Source organism: Sceloporus undulatus, chromosome 2 (assembly GCF_019175285.1).
Source record: "Sceloporus undulatus isolate JIND9_A2432 ecotype Alabama chromosome 2, SceUnd_v1.1, whole genome shotgun sequence".
NCBI lineage: Eukaryota > Metazoa > Chordata > Lepidosauria > Squamata > Phrynosomatidae > Sceloporus > Sceloporus undulatus.
In genome coordinates this window covers 100,740,892-100,754,975 of record NC_056523.1, presented here as the reverse complement: position 1 = coordinate 100,754,975, position 14,084 = coordinate 100,740,892, and the positions used below count along the sequence as shown (strand labels likewise).

Sequence of the window (14,084 nt, the reverse complement as noted above, 5' to 3'; positions counted from 1 at the left end):
CACAAAAGCAATACTTTAAGATGATCCTTGACAGTTTGCCTTTTGCAAAACGTGAGATCCTTCTTCTCTAAATCCTACCACCAAAGTATCTTACTTTACAGATTGCATAGTTTCCCTCAGCCATGTACTGTAAAATGTAGTAATCTGCTGTCTATGCTAGAGTTGCTTTAGTCACATCTTAAAAATATAGGCATATGTTGGGTAACTATGAATAAAAGACACATGCACAAAACCATACAATCCAGAATGTTCATTCTTAGTCCCTTCCCACACCTCCCACAATCCTGTTTTTCAGGACCTCTGCTGTTCTACATAGCACAATCCAGTTTTTTTTCTAGTAGCGCAAGCTTAGGTTATCTTTGAAGTGCTGAACACTGCAAACTTGCTAAAACTGTTTAAACAATTCAGTTTAAAATGGAGAAGGGCTACATGTCTGCAGGAATATAGTCAGAAAGAATATATCAGAAAGAATTGCATATGTCATAAATAAGATATTTTCTGCTGTTGTTCTGTGCCTTCAAGTCAACTGAGACATATGCAACCTTCTCATAGGGTTTCCCCACACGACTTGTTCAGAGGAAGTTTGCCATTGCCTTTGTCTTCGACTGAGAGATTCTAACTTGCCCAAAGTCACCAATGTTGTAAGGTTGAGCAAGGATTCAAAAGCATAAGATATACATACATTTCACAAGTTGAAATTCAAATTTCAAATTTCCAAAGCAGAAAATCCACTACTATTGTAGAGGTGTAATGTATAATTAGGCAAGGCTGATTATACATTAAAGTATAATTATTATACTTCAAAATATAATCAGGCAAGGCTGCATTCTATCAACCTACCTGTTCAACTTGTACACAGAAAATATCATTTGAAGAGCAGGTTTAAACTCAAAAGAAGAAGGAGTGAAGATAGGTGTTCAGGTTAGATAATGAGCAAACTAAGGCCCGTTACAGACCACCCAAAAGCGGTGGTCTGCCGGCGCTTCTGGTTGCTCCGCGAGGGAGCCGCAGCAGCCAAACCGCGCGGCTCCCGCGCAAAGCAAAAAAGAAGCCTCAAAATGGCGCTTCTTCCCATGGCACAGTTATGACACCGCGAGGCGCCAATCGCGCACTCACGATGTCATAAGCCCCGCGCGATGTGCGGACACTATGCGTCCGACACGTAATAATGGTGGTGCCTGTGTGTATAGGGCGCCGCCATTATTACGCCCCTGTCACGTGATAGGGGTGAGGCCAGTGTGGACACTAGGTCCCCGGCCAACCCCTATCACGTGATGGGGGCGCCTCAAGAGCCCGTGTGTAACAGGCCAATATTAGTTAGAATCCCTGTGCCTTGGATCAAACATTGATCAGTACGGAGAGTGCAGTGAAGAAATAAGAAAAAGACTAAGAATGGGAAGGGCAGCCATGAAAGAACTAGACAAGATCCTAAAGTGTAATGATATACAACAGAACACTAAATTCAGAATTGTCCAAGCCACTGCATTCCCCATCACTATGTACAGATGTGAGAGCTGGACAGTGAAGAAAACTGACAGAAAGAAAATACAGTGCGCCCATGTCATACGTGACAGAAAAAGTGGCGCCATGCACAGGAAGGAGTAATAGTGCATGCACCTGTGGCACGTGCGTGCCACTGCGCTGTTTCAAACATGAGCCCAATTACTTCTAATGGGGCTCAAGCATATGTAGAATTTCTTTTATGCGGGGGAGGGGGGAACGGATCCCTCATGTAAGAGAAGGGACATATCAAGCTTGAACCCTCCCTGGAACCCAAAATGACAAAACTGAGACTGTTGTACTTTGGCCACATCATGAGAAGGCATAAATCACAAGGAAAGACAATAATGTTAGGGAAGGTAGAAGGCAGTGGAAAGGAAGACCACACACCAGATGGTTAAGCTCAATCAGGGAGGTTATGGATCTAAATTTACAGGACCTAAGCAGAGCAGTAGAAGACAGCAGGTCTTGGAAATGCCTCATTCATAGAGTTTCCATGAGTCATGGTCTACTAGAGGGCATTTAAGAACAACAAAGTATAATCACTCGTTTAAAGAGGCAGGGTCTTTGCTTCTGGTGAGAAACTATGGGCCTGAACAGACAGGACTGGAGCGCAGCTTTGGCACAGCTTCTGGCCTCTTATGATGTGTGTGTCCTTTAAACAGCCTACCTCCAAAGTGACTCAAAGCAGCTATATTTTGGCCTGTTTGTTCAGGCCCTAGGTCATTTTGTTTCCTCCCACACTTTTTTTTAAAGCTCAAGTTCCTTCCATCTTGGGTATGAAGAAGTTCCCACATTTCAGTACAGTATATTGTCTAGGATTCAAACTCGTAGTTTAGTTAAACACCCAAAACGGGAGCATAAACATATTTTATTGAATAAAGATGGAACTACAACAAGAAAGTCCAGACCTCTTATTTGTAATGACAGACTAACTGTCTCAAAGATGAGCAGTATCACTATGCAGCAGATTGGGAAGCCAACACAGTGCAATGGTATGAGCATTGGACTACAATGCTGGAGACCAGGGGTTGAATTCTCATGCAGCCATGGAAATCCACTGCATGACTGTAGACATGTCACACACTCTCAGCTTCTAAGGAAGCTGATTTCAATCCTACTATGAACAGATCTTACAAAGAAAGAGTTACCATAAATCAGAGATGACATGAAAGCACACAACAACAACAACAACAACAACAACAACAATAGATCAGGAGGAAGATGCTTTACCCACTAGTTGACTGTCTGCACCCTTAAGTGCTTTTTCTGAAGATATACTAACTGCTTCATGAAGAACTTTCTCCCATAAAAAAGAGATAATACTTGTTGCATAATGTGGCAAAGTGTCATGCTAGCAAAGAGGAAGAAAATGAGGCAAAATCCAAACATTTTAAAATGTTTAACTTACAGCTCTGTGTGTGTGCCTTCAAGTTGACTGTTGATTTATGGTGACCCCATGAATTTCATAGGAAATTATTATTATTATTATTATTATTATTATTATTATTATTATTATTATTATATCCCACCTTCCTCCCAGTACAGGGACTCAAGGCAGCTTACAATTCTCAAGGCAGCTTACAAATTTTTGTTAGGCAAGGAATCCTCAGAGGTGGTTTTGCCAGTTCCTTCCTCTGAAACATAGACTACAGCACCTAGTATTCATTGGCAGTCTCCATTCCAAGTATTAACTAGGGCTGACCTTGCTTAGTTTCCAAGGTCAGACAGGATCTGGTCCCTTTGACCAAGATAAATTTGATCTCTGTCCTAGTAGAATCATAGAATCATAGAATCATAGAGCTGGAAGAGACCACCAGGGCCATCCAGTCCAACCCCCTGCCATGCAGGAAATCCAAATCAAAGCATCCCTGACAGATGGCCATCCAGCCTCTGTTTAAAGACCTCCAAGGAAGGAGACTCTATCACCCTCCGAGGGAGTGCATTCCACTGTCGAACAGCCCTTACTGTCAGGAAGTTCCTCCTAATGTTCAGGTGAAATCTCTTTTCCTGGAGCTTGCATCCATTGTTCCGGGTCCTGTTCTCTGGAGCAGCAGAAAACAAGCTTGCTCCCTCCTCAATATGACATCCTTTCAAATATTTAAACAGGGCTATCATATCACCTCTTAACCTTCTTTTCTCCAGGCTAAACATCCCCAGCTCCCTAAGTCGTTCCTCATAGGGCATGGTTTCCAGACCCTTCACCATTTTTGTTGCCCTCCTTTGGACATGCTCCAGTTTCTCAATGTCCTTTCTGAATTGTGGTGCCCAGAACAAACTAACTTGCATATTATTTGTTAGTTAGTTTGTTTGCAAGTTAGTTTGTTTGTGCTGTATTTATACCCCACCTTTCAGCCCCAACGTCTTTCAGAGCAAATTGTTAATTTGACAATTCCTTGTTCTTAAATTTAGAATTTAAATAAGGGAGGACACATAAGGAAAAGGGAGTGAGGTGTGTTGGCAGCGCTGGACTGGACATTAAAATTTTTTTCCACCATATGAAAAATGCTGGCTTCATTTGTCTCACTTGTGTAAGTGAATTCTGGAGTAGGAGCCACTAAGGTTTCTCATGTTTGAGATGAGGAAAACCCACCCTAGAAGCAAATCTGCCTGACTGGGCAATAGTAGAGAGTACTGAAGTAGCACTGAAGCAGAGAAAAGTGAAAAGGGAGGAGCCAAAGTTGATTATAAATTATATTCTCTATAGAATTTTCCTCAAGGAGCTTTTTCAGAAATGGGAAGATAAAAAATAGTTTTATGTTTTCAAGGTAGAAATATGCAATTTCACAGCAACACTGAAAAGCATCTCCAGTGAATATCCTTCCTATGGGCCTGGAGAGCAACTTATTCTGATTTAAGAGCCTTGTTCTTGAGCCTCTAATTCTATTTAATTCTTTGTAATAATAGTTTTAAGTCTGCATGTAAATTTAAGGCCTATTACTGTCACTGCTATTAAATATGAGAGGTATGGTCCTTATTTCCATACCAGAAGAAATTTAACACTGAGATTCAGGGGTTGAAACAGGTGCAAAGATGACAAAAACATTTTATTTGCATATTCAAGTGGCGGATGCATATACTTTGCATTAAAGAGAGAAGAGTTAGCTTCTCAGGTATACAATTTATTCAGTCTATTACTCATTCATAACAGTGCTTGTAAAACAAAATACACTCTTTCTCATATGCAGTATTATTAACAGGAGGAAAGCCAGTGTGGGGTAGTGGTTTGAGTGTGGGACTATGATTTTGGAGATCAGAGTTCATTTCCCCACTCAAGCATAAAAACCCTTGGGCAAGCCATACTCTCACAGCCTCAGAAGATGGCAATGGCAAACCAACTCTGAAGAAACTTGCCAAGAAAATCCCATGACAGATTCGCATTAGGTCCAAATGACTGAAGGCACACAACAACAACATTGTTAAGAGGAACACTGGACTATGTTTCTGGAGATCAGAGTTGGATTCCCCCACTCAGCCATGGAAAGAGGCATGGAAACCACATTACAGACCCGTCTTAGGGTCACCATAAGTTGGAGACTATGTGAGGGCGCCAAATAACACAATTATTAAGAGGTATAGCACAGTTTATAGGAGGCAAGCAATGTCTCTGAGTCAGGGGAGTGGCAAGTGGAACACCACACACCCCTTCAGAGTCTTCACTCCTCTCCCACCATGGTCATACCTCCACTGCAGTCACTGTTCAAATTCAGTAGCCATTATAGTAGTTCTAAGTTGCCAGAAAATGCCAGAATATTCTCTTTCACCACAGAGCCTTGTGAGATGTTGGAGCAACTTATCTCATGAGGTTCAGGAAAGCAGCATGAAAAGAGTCATGAAACCAGGTTCCAGGAATGTAGGGAATGACAAGGAGTGAAGCTGGTTGAAGAAAACAGTACCAAGAAATCAGCAGTTAGGGGTAGTTGTAGTTTTTTTTTGGCAGGGAGGGGTGTTTCTGACAGTGGCAATTGCACCACTGCAATTTAGGCAGTAGTAGGGAACATGCAGGTGTGTGTTACAAAATTGGCCTTGGAGGTAGCATGTTGTCCACCCATGGTTTACAGTATTTTCTTCTTCACACTGGAAGAAATAAAGTTGGGGTTTAGCCCAGTTGTGCAATGTGTTTATAGTCTAGAGACAGCTGGTCAGTGGGATAGTGAATTGACTCCAGGTTTTAGCCTTAATTTCAAAGAAGTGTCCAGTGTGCTCAACACTATCTGCAAAATAAATTCAGCATCTTGGAAAATTCATTTAAAGTTTGGATTCAAACTCAGAGCATTGACATGAGAGCCACTACTGTGATATTCTTGACACATATGAGACTACTAATTGCATTCTCTTCCATCACACCCCTCTCCTCTTCCACATGTAGAAAGTGCCTGACTGAAGAAGACTCTGGAGGTTCTCCACAAGATTTAAAAATCTGATTTTCCAGGTTTCTAAATCACACAGAGACTTTTCACAAAGAGTTCTTAACTGAAGCCCAGAATCACCTTCATCATGTGAACGACGATGAGAATGAGACAGTCAAAGGAAACCATATGGTGATCCATGCTCCCTCTTTTCACATTTAGAGATTAGAGAATTCGAAGGACTGCTTAAATCTGAAAGTTCTTGGACCAAGCGAAAAAATAATCATTTCTTCTTTAAGCCCAGTTCCAACAATAAGGAGAGCTGCAAGTTGTAATTAATAGATTCATCCACTAATTGTGAGGCAATTAGTCAAAGGACACTGGGATTTATCATTAAGTGCAAATTTTCACCAGCAGAACTGCTGAGTTAACAGAACAATTCTGTGACCATTTCATCATTTTTTGTGAGAATGATAGAGAGTGGAAAGGGGCTAAATTAAAATATCCCCCCCCTTTAACTATCGGAGGTATATTTCATTTATTAGACTGTAAAATTTCTATACTGTTTCCTTCAATATATCTATTCATCAGAGGTAGCAATCTGAATATTTATTTTAATCTATTTAATTTTCATTGATTAATTACTTCCTTAATTGGATACAAGTCACACCATCAATCAATCAAACAGTACTTGGACTGCAGACCCTAAAAACACGTACAGCCTAAATGATATTTAGGCTTACTCCTCTGTACGTGTTTTTAGGGTCTGCAGTCCAAGTACTGTTTGATTGAACAGTATTTATAAGCCTAAAAGGGTATTTAGGCTTATAAGGCAGCAGATCCTGGATGCTAAGCAGGGGCAGCTCTGGTTAGTACTTGGATGGTTCACCACCAATGAACAGGTGACTGAAATTGGTGATTTGAAAGCTCTCTCACACACAAACACACACAGAGAGAGCCCCTTGAAGTCAGTGAGGCTTACTTCTGAGCAGATAGGGTAGACACTATGAACCAGGTGACAGCCAAATGCCTTATGAAACTGGATGATTTTACAGCTGTCCATTTGAAGAACCACTGATATGTGGTCATAGGTACAGGTAAGAAGAGCTTGAGAAAAGTTGTCTTTTATTAAAAACTGAAGCTTCCTGTATCTCCCAGCCAGCATATCTACTGAGTATGATGCACAGTGTATTCTGGAAGTTGTAATTTTTAAAACTCTGATAAAGTGTAAGTATTGCTTTTGGAAACTTCTGGAAAGTCCTATCTCCAAGGTTGACTGATAATATGATCTTGACACAGTCTGAAATTCCCCTTATGTTAATATGAAAAAATATAAATATCGCATGCTAGGGATACAGGAACTTAAAAAAAAAATCCCGATAGTTCAGAATTGTAATGTGAACATTAGACAATACAGGAAGTATATATAAAGCCCCCTTAAATTCTTGTTCCACCTACATCACTGCTGTTTCTTCCTTGGTTGTCTGAGGGTCTCCAGGAGCTTAGGTGGAGGTGTTTCTCAGGCCCTTTACATACCGGTCTGAAAGGTTGGCTTGGGGGCAGAGTCAGGGCATAGTGTCCTCACGACACATGCCTGATTCCACCCCCCCAGCGGACCTTGATGCCATGCGCTGCTCCAGATGATGCACAGCATCATGGGATGCAGCACCAAAGGAGCGCCACATAGCCTACGGTGCCCTTTTGAGGGTGCAAAAAGGACATGCTTTTTGTGGGTCCTTTTTGCACCCTCGAAAGGCTGGATTGGGGTCAAGGCGTGAGGTTGCTGTGGCCCTGATCCAGCTAGAAAAGGAGTGGCTAGAGGCCGCCCCTTAGGGGCAGTCTGTTGAGCTCCTCAGTCTTCTTCTCTAGGAACTTTTCAATGATGATTGAAAATGTGTCATATGCAATTGTAATGTAGAAATGTCATTTATATATTGCCTTTCAGTATAAAACATTTTACATGGCTTACAAGAGTGAGAAACGACAGATAAACTAAAAACAAACAAACAAACAAACAAACAAACAAAACCAAATGCACTCATACATACACATATACAGCCAACTGGCAGACAGAAACAACAGATAACACCATTAAAAGATCTCATTAGTAATTATGCATTCCTCCAGAAATGGCTCCCCATTATGGACTATAGTGGTGCGGCCCAGATCGGCACTTTGCGCCGGCCTGGCCACATACTAGGGTTGCATGGGGGCAGAGCGACCGCACGCCCCACAACCCTATTATGTGGTGGCAGGGTAATAATAGCACTACCCTGTATACATGGGCGCCGCTATTGTTACGTAAGCGCTGTGTGGCGTCCACATGCCACACGGTGCTTATGTATAAAGGTTAATAATAATAATAATAATAATAATAATAAGTGAGCCAATGGTGCACCTGTTATGCTGCCTCTGCGGATTTAAAAGAACCTGCTTTTTCGGGTTCTTTTTCTGCCGGAGGGAAGCCATGTGGTTTGGCGGCTGCGGCTTCTCTCCAGAGGAAAAACAGGCACCGGCAGGCCACCTTTTTCAGGTGGTCTGTACAGCGCCATAAACAGGAAGACACATGGTCCTAAACCACCACTACATCAAATGTCCCTCTCGAAAACATTTTGAATGCTGAACCACAGCCTTCTAAAATAAATCCAGTTTGCCTTATGGGATTTTCTCATCGCCAAGGTCACTCTGAGATATTGAGTCAAACTGGATTATTTCTGCAGCTTTCCTCATCCACCTCACTCAGCTAGCTTGTCTTCCCCTTTGAGATCTCTCTCCTGTTTCCCCCCACCCCGAAGTCTCTCTCTCTCTGTGTGTGTGTGTGTGTGTGTGTGTGTGTGTGTGTGTGTACTCTGCCATGCTGGCCTCCATCCCTTCTCCTAGTGGAACTTTTGATGAAGCTAGAGAGGAGAAATTGAAGAAGCATCATCAATGGGCAGGAAGTGAAATGGCAGTGGATATTTTAAGAATCCCAGAAAAAGTACGGCATATGGTAGCCTTGTAGAATCCTTTTCTTTGAGAAACTATCACTGAAATAATTAAAATTATTAATAATAGGAAGTTTTTAAAAACATGTGAAATACCATTAATAGCGCCATTCACACCTGAGAGGACAGACTTCCCTGATACCAAGCAGATAACAAATACTGACTCAGATTCATACATCAAAGGGGGAAATTCCATAATTTGGATTCCCCTAAGCCATGTGCTCAATAGGGCCTCAGTTCAAGACAGCTTTAAAAAAAACAGCCTCCCTCACTCCCTGAGCAGTGATAAAGATGCTAGACTTCATGGGCGTAGGGGCTATTTCAGTTTAGTTTTGCTTGGAATTGTTGCATTTTATTTCACTTCAATCCCACCTTTCTCCCAATATCAGGACCCAGTATTTATGCTTTTACTGTAACCCTCCCCAAGCACTCACTGAGTGGAAGTAAATAAGTAATTAAATGTATAAATAAATAAATGCTTGCTTTTCTCTTTGGTTCCTTCCTCCTTTCCTGTTTTTCTTTTCCCCTGTCACTTTGTTCCCTGTACTAAGCACATTCAGAGTTTCTTCATTTTTGCCTTCAAAGGTTTATTTGCATGCCAGGGGGGGAAAATCCATTTGTCTTTCTTAAGTCACCAAAAAGCAAAAAACAAAACAAACAACACACACACACACACACACACATCCACCCACTAACTACTGTGTTAAGCATATCTAAACTCTCTCCCTTATCTGCACATTTTCTTTTCAGTATGATTTGTCTGAGCACTTCCAAGTCAAAAAGGGAACTTCCTGCCTTGCTGATACAGCTGTATTAAATACTTGTGATATTCTTTAGAATATAGACATGGTTTTTCTATCTAGAAACAGAGAGAGGAAAAATAAGCAGATAAAAATGCTTTCAGTATGGAGACTACAAAAACAGTTTGCTGTTATGTCTGGGGTTTTAGATTTGATGGACATGTGTATGGGAGGAGCATGAGGTAGGTTTCAGCTTTTTGAAGAAAATCGAGCCTAGTAAGGTTAGTGGCACAGTGGTTTGAGTGCTGGATTGCAACTTTGGAGACCAGGGTTTGATTCTTGGCTTGGCCATAAAACCCAGTGGGTGCCCTTGGAAAAGTCCATGCTCTCAGCCTCAGGGGAAGGTGATGGCAAACCTCCTCTGAATGAATCTTGCCAAGAAAACACTATGGCCTGTTACAGACTGCCAAAATAAAGCTGCTTCAGGTCTCTTTGGAGGTATGCTATTTAAATGATGCATGGGTCCTAAGAGTCCAGAGGTCACGCCAAAGCCACACTCCATTCCTAATCACTGGAGTGCAGCTTTGGTGCAGCTTCCGGATTCTTAGGGTGCATGCATTGTTTAAACAGCATACCTCCAAAGAGACCTGAAGCAGCTTTATTTTGGCAGTCTGTAACAGGCCTATGATAGGTTTGTCTTTGGGTCGCCATAAGTTGGAAACCACTTGAAGGCACACAACATGCACTCACAATGTTTTGTAGGAAAAAAGATTATGTCTGAAGGGTTTTGTTATATGAATGAGAAGTTTTGAAGTCCTTCAGTTCAATATATTCAGTTTACTAAACACTATATAATATCAACGTGGAGTCAAGAATATCACATGGGCAGAGGAAAGGACAGTGATCTGGCAACATCACTAACTCTTCCTACCATGAATAGCTGGCTTTTATGCCTACCACATATATGTTATTGACACCAGACCAGCTAAGCATTGCCCAGACATGCTAGAGTGTCAGATAGTGATTTTCTTTTATGCAGCCAGCACGGTTAGCCCTGCGTCCCACAAAGAAACATTAAAAGATAAACTCAAATAAGTGAAAATACTATCAGTGATTAACCATTTATAAAGATGGAACACCCATTCATAAAAGACAAACAAAAACATGATTAGCTTATCAAGCTTAGTCTTTCCCTGAACTGGTCATTTGAAATTCCTTCAAGGATAAAGGATGATCCATTCGAAGTGATTTTTCATTTAATGATCAAAGTGTATCCTCATGAATCATTCTGGTGTCTGAATATCAATGCAAAAACAGGATAAAATTTCAACAGATGTATTTATTCATCAGAGAAGACACCACTATCTTCATTTTGAATTTAGGATCCTAGCTGACTGTGGACTGCTCTCAATCTTGAAGGTCTGACTAGGGCCAACACTGGTTTTATTTGGGAACCAAGTAAATAACATGACTATTCATTGAAGCCTTGGGACCTAATTCATTCACTATGAAATATTTAAACACATAGTTTTAGATTCTTTTAACTTTAAAAAAAATCTTTTTCTAAACTTCCCAGTTTATTTAAAACGTTTCAGTCCATTTAATTTATTTTACAGTTTTAAATAATTTTAATCTGTTTGTATTGGTTTTAATTATATGCTGCCCTGAGATCTCATGATACAGGGTGGGAAAGAAAGAAAGAAATCCAGACATTGGGACTAAACAGACTGGCATTATATGTGGGTGGCATGGGGGCATGGTGTATGCATGTCAGCTGCCCCCATGCCAGTTGCCCCTATGTTACCCCCACTCCCACACCTAACCGCATGGCAGGGGACATCACAGTACTCTGTTGGCACAGCTTTTAAATGCACTGTGCCAAAGAAGCACTGAAAAGCCACTACCACGGTGGCAAAGGCACCCTTTCTATGGTACAAAAAGGAGCTGATTTTAGTGGCTTCTTTTTGCACCATGGAAAGGCCAACGTGTAGTTACCATGGCCCTGATCCAGCAAGGAAAGGGGCAGTTGCAAGCTGCTCCAAAGGGGCAGTCTGTTGAGCCCCTTAGTCCCTATTTCAACTGAACTAGCCTTCTTAATCTGGCTCTCTGATTATTGCAATATCTTGTACATGGCATAGCATTTGAAAATAGTTTAGCTTCTGTTGTACCCAAATAGGAGAGAGCAAGATTGTTAACCAGGGCTAGACAACCCCTGTCATAAGATGTAGTGATGGCTGCCAACCTGGAAGGCTTTAATGAGGAATTAGATAAATTGATAAAGGCTAGGGCTAAAAGTGGCTACTAGTCACAATGGCTGCATGGCACCCTTCATATCATAGGTAGGATGGCTAGATAAATCAGCTGCTGGAAAAGACAAGATGGTGAGCACGGTTGCACTTATATCCTGTTCACACACTTCACTGACAACTGGTTGACCACTGTAGGAACTAGGGTTGCCACTTCAGTATCTACCAGACGCTGATGTTTCTGGGCCAATAACTGAGATCTAGGGAGGACCCCTGGTGATGTCATGAAGTGTTGTCCGTTAAACACTAACTACAGTGGCTCACAGCTCATCATTCAAACATACACACACACACACAGAGAGAGAACATGAACATGTATGTTCCTGTTTGGCAATTTAAACAGAAATCTTAAGGTTAAAAGAAGGGATTAATCTTCTGGCTTTTAGCAAGTGGGTGGATGAAGAACAGAGGGGAGGATGAGTTCTGTGTCAGAACAACTGAAAGGGAAGGAAGAAGCTAACGAAATAAATGCACAGATCCTCTGGAGGGTCTACTGCAGAAATGAATCAATTAAGCATTACAAATTGTTGTAAACTGCTGCTCTGCTAGTTGAGGTGGAAATCTCATCTGGTGATAAACCATGACAATGAGAGACTCAGGGCCAGGCAACTCGAGCAATGTGTCAACCCTAGCAGGAACAGGGTGTTAGAATAGGGAGAATTTTACACTATACAATTAAAGAGCTATGGTCCCACTTCAACTGCCAGAACTATCATGTGAAATCCTGGGATTTGCAGTTTAGGGGAGTGCTTTTAGACTTCTTAGCAAGAGAGCTCTAGTGCCTCACAAAACCAAAAAACCTGGATTCCACAGAATGGAACCATCACAATCAATGGGATCAGAGCTAGTGATCTGTACAGTATGCAATGTGATCTTGTAGCACCTTTGAGACTAACTGAAAGAAAGAAGCTGGTAGCATAAGCTTTCCTTGAGTTGAGTCTACTTCCTCAGATGCATGGAGTGGAGGGTCTGGGGGCAGACCTATAAAGCAGGCTGTGTATGAGAATAGCAGTAGAAATGTAAAACTTGTGAGCATGGAGATGAGGGGCAAGCTCTGTTTTTAACAATGGACAAAGGGAAAAAATGCAGGTGGAAATATGTTGCCTAAATCCAGGGTGAGTAGATGGGTGGAAGTATTAGAATGGGAACCAGAAAGGAGATGTGATGAACTGATAAAGAGAGGCCTCAGGATGATGGGGGGTTAGCTAGTGTTATAATATGTGTAATGTGCTGTAAATCATTGCCTCTGTTCAAACCCACTATTGGTTAGGCTTAATCAAGTTAGTCTCAAAACTGTTAGTCTCAAATCATTTTGCATATTGATTTTCCAGACTAACATGGCTATCTGTTTGAATTCCAGTGCTCTGTAAACTAATTGTGTAGTGTGAAAAGACCTTAGATATACAGTTTTTGCATATCCACCATGACCCCTCATAATACTGTCATCTGTGCTGGCCTACAGTGCATTTGTAGGCCCAATTCAAAGTGGCAGCACAGTCTTTAAAGCCCAAAAAATATCAAGTTGCCTGATTATTTGTCTCTTCCCAGGTATATCTTCTGAAATTTTACATTCACATTCTGTGGCCTTCCATGAAATGCATTGTTTGCTAGTAGAGGCAGTTGTAAACTGTGGTTTTGGGCTGGCTTATTTAACTTTGATGGTCTTTCAATAGCAAGTGAAGACCTTTTAATTTTCTCTATTAAATCTCAAAACATTTTTGTTGTGTGCCTTCAAACCATTTCTGACTTGTGATGATCCTAAAGTTAACCATTCACGGGATTGTCTTTACAATATTTGTTCAGGGGGGGAGTTCCTTTGCCTTCCTCTGAGGCTGAGAGAGTATGACATGCCCAAGGCCACCCAGTAGGTTTCCATGGCTGAGCAGAATAGCCCAGTGCTGAAACCATTACACAACATTGGCTCTATTATTGGAAATATTTTAGTGATCTCAAAATTCTTTGGCTATTACTGGAGTTTTACCATCTGTGAAATATTTTTGGTGTTCTTTTGGTATCACCTGTTATCATGCTTGTGATTTATGTTGATGATATATATATATAGAGAGAGAGAGGGGGGAGAGAGAGAGAGAGAGAGAGAGAGAGAGTTATACGCTGGGGTTTGGTTCCATGATCCCCTGTGTATAACAAAATCTGTGTATGCTCAAGTCCCATTAAATGTAATGACATAACAAAATGGTGTCCCTT

The 14,084-nt window shown here is 41.3% G+C and overlaps 1 protein-coding gene across 3 annotated transcripts in view; it reads right to left on the bottom strand.

Moving 5' to 3' along the window:
* FSTL4 (follistatin like 4) overlaps positions 1 to 14,084 on the bottom strand; it is a 615,437-nt gene that overhangs the window by 261,692 nt on the left and 339,661 nt on the right. The window lies entirely within an intron of this gene.